The 12,216-nt window shown below is 35.0% G+C and overlaps 1 non-coding gene across 1 annotated transcript; it reads right to left on the bottom strand.

The window, feature by feature from the left end:
• Positions 1-11,872: 11,872 nt before the first annotated feature.
• On the bottom strand, positions 11,873-11,976 carry LOC123617394 (U6 spliceosomal RNA). The gene has a single exon (XR_006725520.1). It is a non-coding gene; the product is annotated as a U6 spliceosomal RNA (small nuclear RNA).
• Between the last annotated feature and the right edge of the window lie 240 nt (positions 11,977-12,216).

The raw sequence follows: 12,216 nt of genomic DNA, 5'->3' as shown, positions 1-12,216 counted from the left end.
GTGGATGACACTGGAATCATTCACACATTGACTAATTTAACAATCAAAAGTTGGGTGCACACTGTGTATGGTGGTTCTATCTTTCCTGAAATTACAGTCCAATGGGGGAGAAATGTTTCCATCAGATGGACATCCCATTTAGCTGTGTGACCATAAATAATCTGCTTATATCTCTGAGCCTTAGTTTTTTTTTTAACCTATAAACAGGATTTAAGAGTTCTTACTAATGAGAGTGTTGTGCAGAATAAATATAGAAGCATTGAAATTCACCTTGCACAGTTACAGAACGGTTATGCCAGATTTGCATTTCAGCCATGTTTTTGATTCTTTCTTGTGTTACCTGTTCACTTTTCTAATTCTTACTCATTACTTAGCAATCTGATTACACATCATTTTTTTCCCAGAAAAGCTTCCCAGAAATTCCAGCACAAAATGCATTTTCATGTATATTCTTGTATCTACTTGTATATATCATTATCATATTAAAAGTCACTTTATTTTGTAATAAGCTGCATATGCTTTTCATCCCAAAGTAGACTGCTAGAGGATTCCTCAGGGTAGGGTAAGCTCTGTCCTATTCACCAGTGTGTTTGTAGCGCCTACCACATTCCTGAAGCACAGTGGACTTCTAATAAGTGTTTGAGGTTGAAGGTTCTTGGAGTGCAGGGGAGTAAGAGAGGTAGGAGTGGTGAACTGGATGATGGCTGTGTCAGTATTTCAACTTGCATTGGGTCTACAGCGAACATTGCAGGAAGGCCATTATCAACCCAACAGCCATCTGAATGCTCTGACTCTCTGTGCTGCCTTTCTGTTTAACAGGCTCCATAGAGAAGGTGGGAGAACAGGCCATGGGCACTGTGTTCCTGGGACACTACAGAAAAGGTCCACATAGTAGAGGGAATGTTGAACTCAGAAAACCCCCAGAGAATAAATAGAAACTTACTACCTTCTTTGATCTTGCTTAGGAAAATATAGTACCTGTAAGTAAAATCTGAAAATATAGCGCTTATTGTCTCACTCATTATTATAAGGATTAAATAACCCTGATATGTGAACAGAACTTGTAGACTCAGGTAACATTAGGTATAATTTTGTCATGAGTCACATGATTTCATTATGCTGGCTCTGAAGATGAAAAATTTAAAGCTACTGAGTCATTTTTTGTTTCCTCCAAGATATTAAGGAAGTTCGCTTAAAAAAGATTTTTTTTTTAATTGAGGTATAGTCAGTTTACAATGCTGTGTCAATTTCTGGTGTACAACGAGGAAGTTCACTTTTGGAATGACTCTCAAAGCATCTTTATTCTAGCAGTGGTTCTTTAAGATAAACAGGGAGCACTTCATCCTTCATGATGGATGTGGGCTGCTCTGCTGATGTGACAGATTTACTTTTTTGTAAGGTTTTTCTTTAAGAAATATAGTCACTGATCCTCTTTTAACAATTAGGCCTAGAGTAAGAGGGGAAATGATCATTTATAACCCTCTACCCAACACAGCAAACTAGAAAGGATGTTCCTAATTCAAAGGAGATACAAACAGAACAACACAAGGGAAAGTGGAGAGAACAACAGCAAAAAAACCAACAAAACAACAAAAGAAAGAGAGGTTGGAAAAGCTTTCAAAACTTGTAAAGCTTTAATACAGTGTATCTGACATATCTCAGTGGAGTGTGCACCAGAGGAGAAAAAAAGCATGTCATTGCTCTGAAACTGTCTTTTCTAATTCAGTGCATCCATGTATTGTTATAAATCTGTTTCCCAATCTTGCTTTTTCACTGAAAGATGCAGACACAGGGGAACAAGCTTCACTGCTATCTATCAGCTCAGATCAGAAGTTCCTTTCAGTCTGACACTGACAGCTTAATGAAATGGAGTCCGAGATGCATGCAAATGAGAGAAAGACTGGTAAGGTAATGACCATACAGAGTACTAAAAATGGACCAGAGGTAGGATGACTTGTAGCTACATTTTTATTCCCTTAGGCAAGAGCAGTGAGACTAAGGTGAAAAGACGGCTTTCTATGGATGGTTTATGGAAACTGCCTTCACAACTTTATATACACAACTTAAATATGGCCTAATGAAATAATTGAAGCTATAACACTTTTTAAATGAAAAAGGCTATTTTTTTTCATTTTGATAAATGAAGATGATGATAGAATCTCAGGTCTCATCATGTAAACTTGCACTGTGTATTGCAATTCTGTCTTGTAGTTGAATTCTTTAAATTAAAGAGAGATTTACATAGAATGAACTGAAAATTGACCCAATCCTTTACTCAAAACATAGCAGACATTTATTAGCATTCATTTCCCTGTTAGTTTTTATTTCACATGCCTCCACCCTTCTTTAGCTTTTGTAGGAGAAGGAGAATAGGGGGAAAACAGTGGGAAGAATTTCTTGTTACAGACTCCAGGTTATCACTGTAAGCAGGAAGTTCTCAAAATATCATGAGACTATCAGAATTGCGAGAGAATTAACAGCATTAACTTTGGTGAGGAGGTGATGGTTGTGTGAAAATTCTTTGAATGAGAGTATAAAATTTAGTCTGCACCCATCCTTATTGAACCCAATTACTGCTCCTTAAAAGGATTACCTATCAGTGATTTCATTCTTGATTTGTACCCATTTATGCTGAGTATTTGGAAACTGTGTCTCTATATTTGTTATAACTTACCAGTATCCTCCAAAATAGACAAGTTACCTTATAAAACTATCTTAGACAAAAGTAGCATAAAGATATTGCTGTTTCTAGGATTTTAATCTCTTATTTAAATGTCTATAATGCCATTAGGATTACTAGTGTAAGAGAAACCTGATTTTTACCAATCACCAGCTAGATTTGTATCTAATGTCACTCTGTATACTCAGAGCATTTCAGAGCTTATACCAAGGATACAGCTGGAATCAGAATTAGCAGAAAGTTCATTGGTAGAGCTTTAAAGTAGAGAAAGACCATTCCTGAAATTCTGTTCTTAAATCAGTTTAAACTAGGTGCTACATTGTCCTGTATGGAAGGTTTTGACCGCTATTCTGTTCTCCATAATTTTTTCTTTATTCTCTTAACTAGAGTCACAAGGAAAAAAAATCGAGATGTATTAAATTAAATTCCCTCTTTTATTTAAAGTTAAGAAATACCCACTACTTTGCAGTCCTGGACTATCTATCAAAGGCCAGGAAGAGAAACATTATATTTGAGTGAGGATAACTTTAAAAATATATAGTCAGTCCATGAAGTTATCCAGACACTTAAAGTATATTCTTAGATTGCACCAGATCACCAGAAATGTGTATACCTAGTAATTTTATTGGTATTTCAGGAAAAAAAAATGCATTTTGGGGGGCCATTACCTTACGGCAAAAGTAATTATGAAAACAAAAATCCTAAGGAACTCATTTGAAGGATCTACTGTGACAATTTTTTGGAGCCAAAATTGGCTAATTGTTAAAAGATAAAAAATGTAACAATCTTTGGTTACTTAACACAATAGAAGCTTATTTATCTCAGTCTAGTTGGGCAACCTTCCTCAAGGTCATTCTATCTAGTGGCTTTCTCAGTGTGAGGGCCCCTGGAAGGTGCCCTCCATCTGAACTAGAAAAGAGGGAGGAGAGAGAGCATGGGGGTCTCATGAACAGTTCTTTAGAGGCCATACCTAGATTATATAAACCTTACGTCTTTCCATATTACGTCAGACAGAATTCAGTCAGATGTCTCCTTCTAACTGCTATTTAATATAGAATAGCTGGGGTTCTGTTAAAACACAGCATAGGCTAAGCTAATATTATTGGAGATGGTGTTCTTTATTATTTTCAGTATGTCAGAGCTCCAGGAGAATTCTCACTGGGCAATTTGATTTTTTTTTTTTAATGGATGATGGCTATTGTGTAAAGGACAAATCTCTTATGTTGTAATGTAGGTATATAAGTAATTATGATAGGTTTGGATATACATTTTTTTTCTCTAAATAAGGTTGTCTCTCTTTGTTTATTCTCTTCATGTAGCTGATAAATTTATCATATATTTTACACAATTGTGTTAACTAATTGATGACTGCTATAATAAATCCATGAACAGATAAAAACAAATAGATAAATGTATTTACATAAATAAATACATAGGTAATTACATAAGTAGATGGACAGATAACTAATTAGGTTAATGACAGGCAAATCAATGTACAGTCCTTAGTATGAACAATACAAGATGCTAGGTACTGAGGGTGCAGAGATAAAAAATTCTATCTTTCTTAAAGAAAATTATAATTTGATAGAAAAGACATTACAGTGAGGTATGTATAATGACAGATGGTATAAACATAAGTGGCATTAAAAACAATAAACCCAAACAAGGGTAGAGAAAGAGATGGAAATTGATAGTCAATGGAAGCTTCTTTAAAGCAGGAGAATCTTGAAACATTAATTAAATAGTGTGGAAATATTCCAGGTTGCTGGAGAGTCATATACAAAGGCAATACAATGTGAGAAAATGTTCTGTGTTTGGAAAAATTCAGTAAAACCTCAGTATAGTGCAGTATCATGTGGAGTTATAATTGGCCTTATATTTAATGCAAAATAAATGGGAATCCAGCCTACAACGCAAAGTTACATAATTGCTTAGAGTCTGACTCAGTAGGTAGGGCTTTGAGATACTCATTGTTAGCCAACATCTCAGGTGATACTGATACAAATAATTAGATAAAACTTTCTGGAACATTACTTGGTCATGAGAATCCTTTGACACTTCACCAGGCAGTAACAAGGGAAGGTTTCTTATGAAAGTAATAAATACTCTCATAGTTGGGTTACAAAAATGGGTTAACACAGGTTGGTAGTAGGCAATAATACAAATTATGAAGTTGTGGAATAATCTAGGTGAGAAATGCTGAAAATTAGACACTACTGGGAGCGAACAAAAGATGTGCAAAAGGAAACAGAATCAGCTGGAGAATACAAAAGCCATCACTCTTGTATACTAAATTCCTTACATAATTTAAATAATTTAGTCCTCACATCTCCACACTGAGCATATGTTATCTCCTTTTATAGATGCAGAGCATTTCAATGACAGTTTCAATAACGTGCCTGATGTTACATGACAGGAGTAAGTTGCACAGGATTCCAGCCCACACGGACTTCAAGGCTCACTATTTTCAAAACCATGATGTACTGCCTCTTGGGAATCAGAGGACAGGAGCTCCACTTTGGGAAAGTTTGCCTGAGAGAGGAGAGAGAGAGAGGCCTAGAACCAGAGTGAAATTTATAGCGTAAGGAGGTACTTCTGTGGTTGTGGCTGTGATTTTTAAAGAGAGAATCTGTTTAAGAATGTTTATTTGCTGAGGGCAGTATATCGGTAGAGACAGAGACAGAGAGGAGTGGGGAATTTATAGGACACGGTCATGGAGAAGCAGGAGGAGATGGCACCTAAAGCATAGTCGGGAAGCAGCCTGGAAAGAATGACAGATGTGTTCTCCTCTGGGGCAGAAGAGCAAGGTGTAAGTAAAGATGTGTGTAAAGGAGCAAAATGTCAAAATCGGGGAAGGGACAGAATCATGGGAAGGCGGCTGACTTTCCTGACAGCCTTCATTCCTGTGGCGTACATGTTTGAGATGAGAGATTATGTGGGCAAATCATGAATATCATCCTGGGCTGGTAAGGGGATAAAACATGGCAGTCAAGATGTGGGATCTGCATGAGGTCAGAGAAAAATTACATTAGATGTACCTGATTGAGAGCTGTAAAGGACAGTTACTAATATATATAAAGTAGATAAGTAACAAGTTCATACTGTACAGCACAAAGAACTATATTCAATATCTTGTAGTAACTTATGGTGAAAAGAATATGAAAACAAATATGTGTATGTTCGTGTATGATTGCAGTATTGTGCTGTACACCAGAAACTGACAAAACATTGTAAACTGACTATACTTCAATTAAAAAAAATACACGTAGTGGGTGGAGAGTATAGCTCAGCGGCAGAGCACATGCTTAGCATGCATGAGGCCCTGGGTTCAATCCCTGGTACCTCCATTAAAGAATAAATAAATAAGAATAAATGAACCTAATTACCTCCCCCCCAAATTAAAATAAATGAATAAAAATTAAAAATAAGTAAGTAAAACTTATATATATATATATATATATATATATATATATATATACACACAAAAAGGATACATTACTTTTTTCTGAAGGCAGAGGAGTTCTGGGTAATAAGTTCCAGGATGGGGCTATAGATAGAGGTGAATGACATTTTCCCTCGAGTTGAATCAACACATATTTGAAGGCAGAGAGAAAATCACTAGTGAAAGGAAGATATTGAAAATAAACATTGTGGCAAATATAGGAATCTTTTTAATAGAAAGTGATCATAGATCACTTACTTTCTATATAAAAAATCATTCTAAACTTAACTTTACATCAAGAATGACAAATCTGAAGCAGAAGAGCTATTACTTCTCTCCCACCAGCAAATATTCCTTATCAATCTTAATACTCATTCATTAAAAAAAAAAAATGGGAGGACAGCCTCACATTACATTTTAACTTAGCACTCTAGGCAACCGCATTAGTTGTTGCATTCTCCTAAATCTATTTACTATACTTGATAAATGGTAACTAGCTTATATTGACAATTTTATAATAACAGTGCTGTTAATTTTGACTCCACTGGCTTATCATTTCTAAACCGTGTTATTAATATAAAATACATTTACTACTAAAACTGTTTTTAAGATTATTTGGATTTTATCCTAATTATGAAGGCAATTTGAAGAATATAAAATTCTCTTATAATTTAAATATGTAATACTGTGTCAGATATTTTGTCTAAATATACATGTCTGTACCTATCTTGATATATTCTTAATCGGTCTTTACAAATAGGGAGAATTGAAAGAGATCAGTAGGGAAAATGAGAAAAATCATGAGGTTACTAAATACACAGGAAAAAAAACCCTGAATTTTTAAAAGTGCCTTCACTTTCTAAGTTTCCTGACATTTAGAATCCATCTGAACTCTTATTTCTAGCTGCAGAAATGGAGCAATTTGTTCTTTAAACACTGTTCTTGTGAAGACATATTGTTCTCCATGCACTCCATTAAGTTTTCATTTGCTAAACTTGAGTCAACTAAGGCAGAAGAAATATATTTTGAGAGCAAGATAGAAATAAAGCAATTTATAGAGAAAATTTAACTAGTTTTCAACAGAATCTTGTGTTGTCAATTTTATCTTTTTTTGTGCAGGAAACTTAATTAATTATGCCTGGAGAATGATAAATTCTAAGACTGCAAGGGAAAGAACAGTTTCCAATTTCTGAAAAGTGATTAAAATGCTCTTTTACGGCCTGAGTTAGTAGACTTTTCCCTCTCTATGGGCTTGCTTCCCCACCCCCCCTTATAGAAATGTCTTGGTGAATACATCCCCTTTGCTACAAAAGAAACAAATGATAAGATATTTTTAAATCTCTCTATGCATAACCCAGGATTTCTGAAAAGATTAAATAAATTTAGATGAGGAAGAAGAGGAATACATTCATGCACACATGGAAACCCCCAGTTTTTAAGTAGGATTTAATTATTGTAAAAATGGTTGATGTTCAACTTTGGAAACTTTAGATAAAAACCAAAGAAAGCTGGAAATTATTGTAAGGAAGTGAAGGAAGGTGGGTGTCATCAAAGCTGAAAGAATAAACAGTGATAGTTTATATTAGTTTGTTTTCTTTTTAGTAAAATAATCTCACATAAATTAGTTCCTTTAGATTTTTCCTTTGACCTTAAGTTGTTCAAGCCTAGAGGAATTGGCAGAAATCCTCTTCTGTCATTGAACTCTATGTGAATGTAGATGCTTAGTAGTTCACACAGTTCACAGACTTTTGATCTGAATAGATGAGAAACAGAGGATGGAAAGTCAGGAATTTCTAATAGAAATTAAGATAGCATTTCCTCCAAGATAAGGGCCTCTCTGGTTATATTTTTAGTTTGATAAAAACCTAGTGCTTTATAGCATATAAAACAATGCTTTTGAGTATTCCTTGCATGATATTTCTGCCATTTCCCCATAATCATCATCTTCACTACTTCGCTCTCAGTATCACATCAGACCCTACAAGATCTTTCTTTTACTTTGTTTTTCAAAATAAGATCATATATGGAATATATCCACATATCAGACAAATCAATGGCAAGTTCTACCTGTGAAGTGTGATTGTATCCCGCTTTGATGGAATTGTATCTACTCAGGTTATAGTCCTTTGCCATGAGTCTTTCTCTGCGTCAGTGATGGTAAGACTAGTGCAAACATGGCCATTTACCTGTACTTGCCTCTACATCACTGTGTAGACCAAGTATTCACTGGTCTGTGGTGAAATGAGAAAAAGAAGAAGAACAATATGGGACATTTTAAATTAAGTTACATGTATTCCTTGAAATTACTCTCTCTATATAGTGTACATATTTTCTTACTTTTGGTGCAAAAATGCCCCTCTTTAGGGTAAGAGTATATGGTAAGTCAAGAGCTCAGTTTTGCTCCCCGTTTTCTCATTTGACAACCTCTCCCTGCCTACATATGCACACACACTCACAAAGCCAAGCACACAGCACAATGGTCGTTCCCTCATCTACCCTTGTCAATTAAAAAAATCATTTTAATTAGCCCTTGAAAAGAAACCTGAGCATCTTCATCATTATGGTTAAGAAGTTCACCTAAAACTGTTAAGCCATGTCTTACTGTGGTCTTCTTTGGGCAACTCTTTCATGAGGTCATTTAGAAATAGTGTGTGATTAAACAACAGTATATCAGCAACTCTTGAGAATTTCATACTCTGCAGATTCAGAGGTAAAACTATCCATCAATATCTGTGATTATATCCAGGATGATAAGCATATGAAAACAAGGATCTTAAAGAGATCCTTTATGTAATGATATGATCATAATTCCCTTATGTTTCATGACCGTACATGTAATTAGGCAAAAATACAAATTCCTAGCATAGTCATTGTTGAAACTTCTCATTCCTGTTAAAGTCAAGTATATGTTAAGCAAACTTGAAATTTGTGCATTCTTCTGCTCTCAGAAGTAAAAAATAAAACATTTTTATGTTTTATATTAAAATTTTTGTATTACTTTCTTGAGTTTTAATGGTTTGAGAAGAGCCCCAGATCATCTGTTACTTCCTAACTCTACTCAGGTCATGTGATTCAATAATGGGCTGTCCACCTTCTCTCTATATATATTTCACATCCAGGAATAATTGTCAACCCAAATGAGTGCTGTTTCCGTATAATTCTTCTAATCTCATTAACAGGAGTTACTGGTTTTGCATTCTCATATATACTTGGACCTGATTTTTTGGTGGCTTTCAGCCAGAGTTCTTATAAACACCTTGTTTTAATATTCTAACAGCAAAAGAATGTTTTCAATTCTGCCTTTAGAGACCATCTTTTATTTTCTCTCAGTACTAAATAATACACATGTTAGTTGAATTCAGTCTGTAGCATCCACTGTATACTTGCAGGAGTAAGCATCTCATTAAACATCTGACCATGAAAACAAGTACTCATAATTCTTTACATTGCTCTCATAGGAAATCACAGGTTAGCAGTTATGTATTAACAGAGAAGTACAGTCACTCATATTGCTTTAAATTTCTCTTTGTTTAATTAGATGGTACCATATTGTCAAAGTGTTTTTTGTTGAAGAACATTGGGTATTTTAATAATTTATGTAAGATCAATTTGAATTATTTGGACTCTCATATTTAAGTAAATGAGAGAGATTAGCAGTTGTTTTTAACGCATAGGTGCACATTCATGCATACAGGGGTCTGGGGCTTCCACTGTGATTGGAAATAGATGGACGTTGTCAGGGAAATCACTCTTTATTCAACAATGTCTATGTCAGGACTTGGGTGGAGGGGATGTGGACAACAGAGATTAGTTGATTTGTCTTGAACTTGTATGTTTCTGTGCTTTCTGAGATTGAAGACTTCTTTAGGTGCTTGAGGAGGACTGAAGGAGATTATGGGGGGCTGAAACATTTAAACTTATTGTTAATATATTCTTACTAAACACAGAATCTTTGAGCATTTTTATCCTCACTTAATGACTATGTTGTTAGCTTGTTTATTTCTTGTAATATCTGTTTCATACAGAAGGAGAAATGGGTTTACTTTGAATAATAATCTTTGCTCCATCCAAGCACAGTGATTACTTGGGCACATTTACATCACACTATACTTAGAAGTTTTATGCTTTAGTTAAATGAAGCTCTGAAACCTAACTGTTTTTTTAAATGATATGTTTGAATTTCCAGTCATGTATTTTCATCACATATACTCCTCAGATAAAGGAAAAGCTCCTATTTTCCACTATCTTAAAAGAAGTATTTTCCTTGGGTAACAGCTGTAATCCATGCATTCATGTACAAGCACCGGCTTATTAATTTAGAATCAGGTATTTCACTATATGTGACACTGTAATTAGAGTCTAAGCTAAATTTTACATTTGCCTGGTGAACTCTTTATAAGATTTCTGCTGAAGTCCAGGCCCAGAAAAATCTGGAGTTTTCAAGCAATTCTCACATGAAAAAATATTTTAAGTAAAGGTGTATTCAAAGTTGGGAAGCTGGTTGAGTTTAGCCATACCTTTCATACCGAGTTTCTCAAAGGCAAAAATACAGTCCCTTACTGTTAACTTCTGCCTCCATAACTCCTCTACCCACAATAGTCTGTGCTCCTCCAGAAACTCTGTTCCTTAGAAAACAAAATCAATTTCAGTCTTGCCCCAACAGAAATCTGTCTCTGTTCCTAAGGATACTAAGTTCTTGTCAGCTACTTATTATTCTAGACCTTCATGTTTTCAGGGTAGAAAATAGCATTCATATTCACCTCTCCCACCCAAGTGTATTGCTAGATTTTCACTTTTTCTTTCTCATTCAGATCAAACAAAACAGCAACAATATAAACAATAAAATTCCTTTGGCATACAACTTTATGTAGAACCCTATCTGTCATCATTTAAAAAATTTAAAACACGCTTGTGATTTAAAAAAATCATTTACTACTGAAAGGCTATAATGAAAGCAAGCATATCTATTGCACCCCTCAGTCTCATTCCCCCAAATTAACCCATTTTAGATGTTATTTCTGTTAGTTGGCCAAACCTTTGAAATACATATTTAGTAGTGATTTAGTGGTGTAAAACAAAAAGCCAAAAGATAGTTATTGAAATTTTTCTTAAGGCTAGAGATTGGTTTATGGGGGAGCGCTCTGCTGACTGGGTGGGACTTGGCTGAACTTGGCTGAGCTTACTCATACATTTTGTTTAGTTGTCTAGGTCAGCTTGGGACATGCTGGTCTAGTACGGCCTCAGCTAGTGTGGTTGACAGATTTCTCACATACACAAGTCTCTCTTCTCCAGTAGACTTGCCCTGTTCTCTTGACATGGTCTCATGGCAACTGAAAGAACCAAAGGGAAAGGAAAATGTGCGTGCACTCTTTCAAATCTCTGCTTTCATCTTCCTATTCTGCTATTCAAAGCAAGTCACATGCCAAGTACAGAGTCTTCTTGAGAGGATATCTCCAAGGAGAATGGTTGTGGGGAAGCCACTGATTGGGTCCATAGATGAAATCAAGCTGGCTTCCTCTTCTAGAATATGAGATGCATATCTCAATTAGATCCCTAATCAAAGATATTAAATTTTCTTAGTCATTGTGTATGTGAAAAGTCTTTTTTTAAACATTTTTTATTGACTTATAATCATTTTACAACGTTGTGTCAAATTCCATTGTAGAGCACAATTTTTCGGTTATACATGAACATATATATTATTCATTGTCACCTTTTTTTCTCCGTGAGCTACCATAAGATCTTGTATAAAAAATTTGGAACGCTTCACAAATTTGCCTGTCATCCTTGTGCAGAGGCCACGCTAATCTCTGTATCATCCCAATTTAAGTATATGTGCTGCTGAAGCAAGCACTGTATGTGGAAAAGTCTTATCCTCACATAGTTTAAACCTTTGGCTATCTTACAGAATTCTTGATTAGAAATCATATTTTACGGATACATATAAATTGTCCTTTCATCGTAATTTCATTGTCCTTTAGGGTCCAATATTGTTATTGAGAAGCTCAGTGTCATTTTTTCTTATTCTTTTATTTGTGTCCTATTTTAATAGCTTTTGGAAGATTTTAGAATGTTTATTTATTGCTTATTCCTT

Source organism: Camelus bactrianus, chromosome 2, assembly GCF_048773025.1.
Source record: "Camelus bactrianus isolate YW-2024 breed Bactrian camel chromosome 2, ASM4877302v1, whole genome shotgun sequence".
In the NCBI taxonomy this organism is placed as follows: domain Eukaryota; kingdom Metazoa; phylum Chordata; class Mammalia; order Artiodactyla; family Camelidae; genus Camelus; species Camelus bactrianus.
Note: the sequence above shows the minus strand (reverse complement) of the source record. Positions and strands in the feature narration are given on the sequence as shown.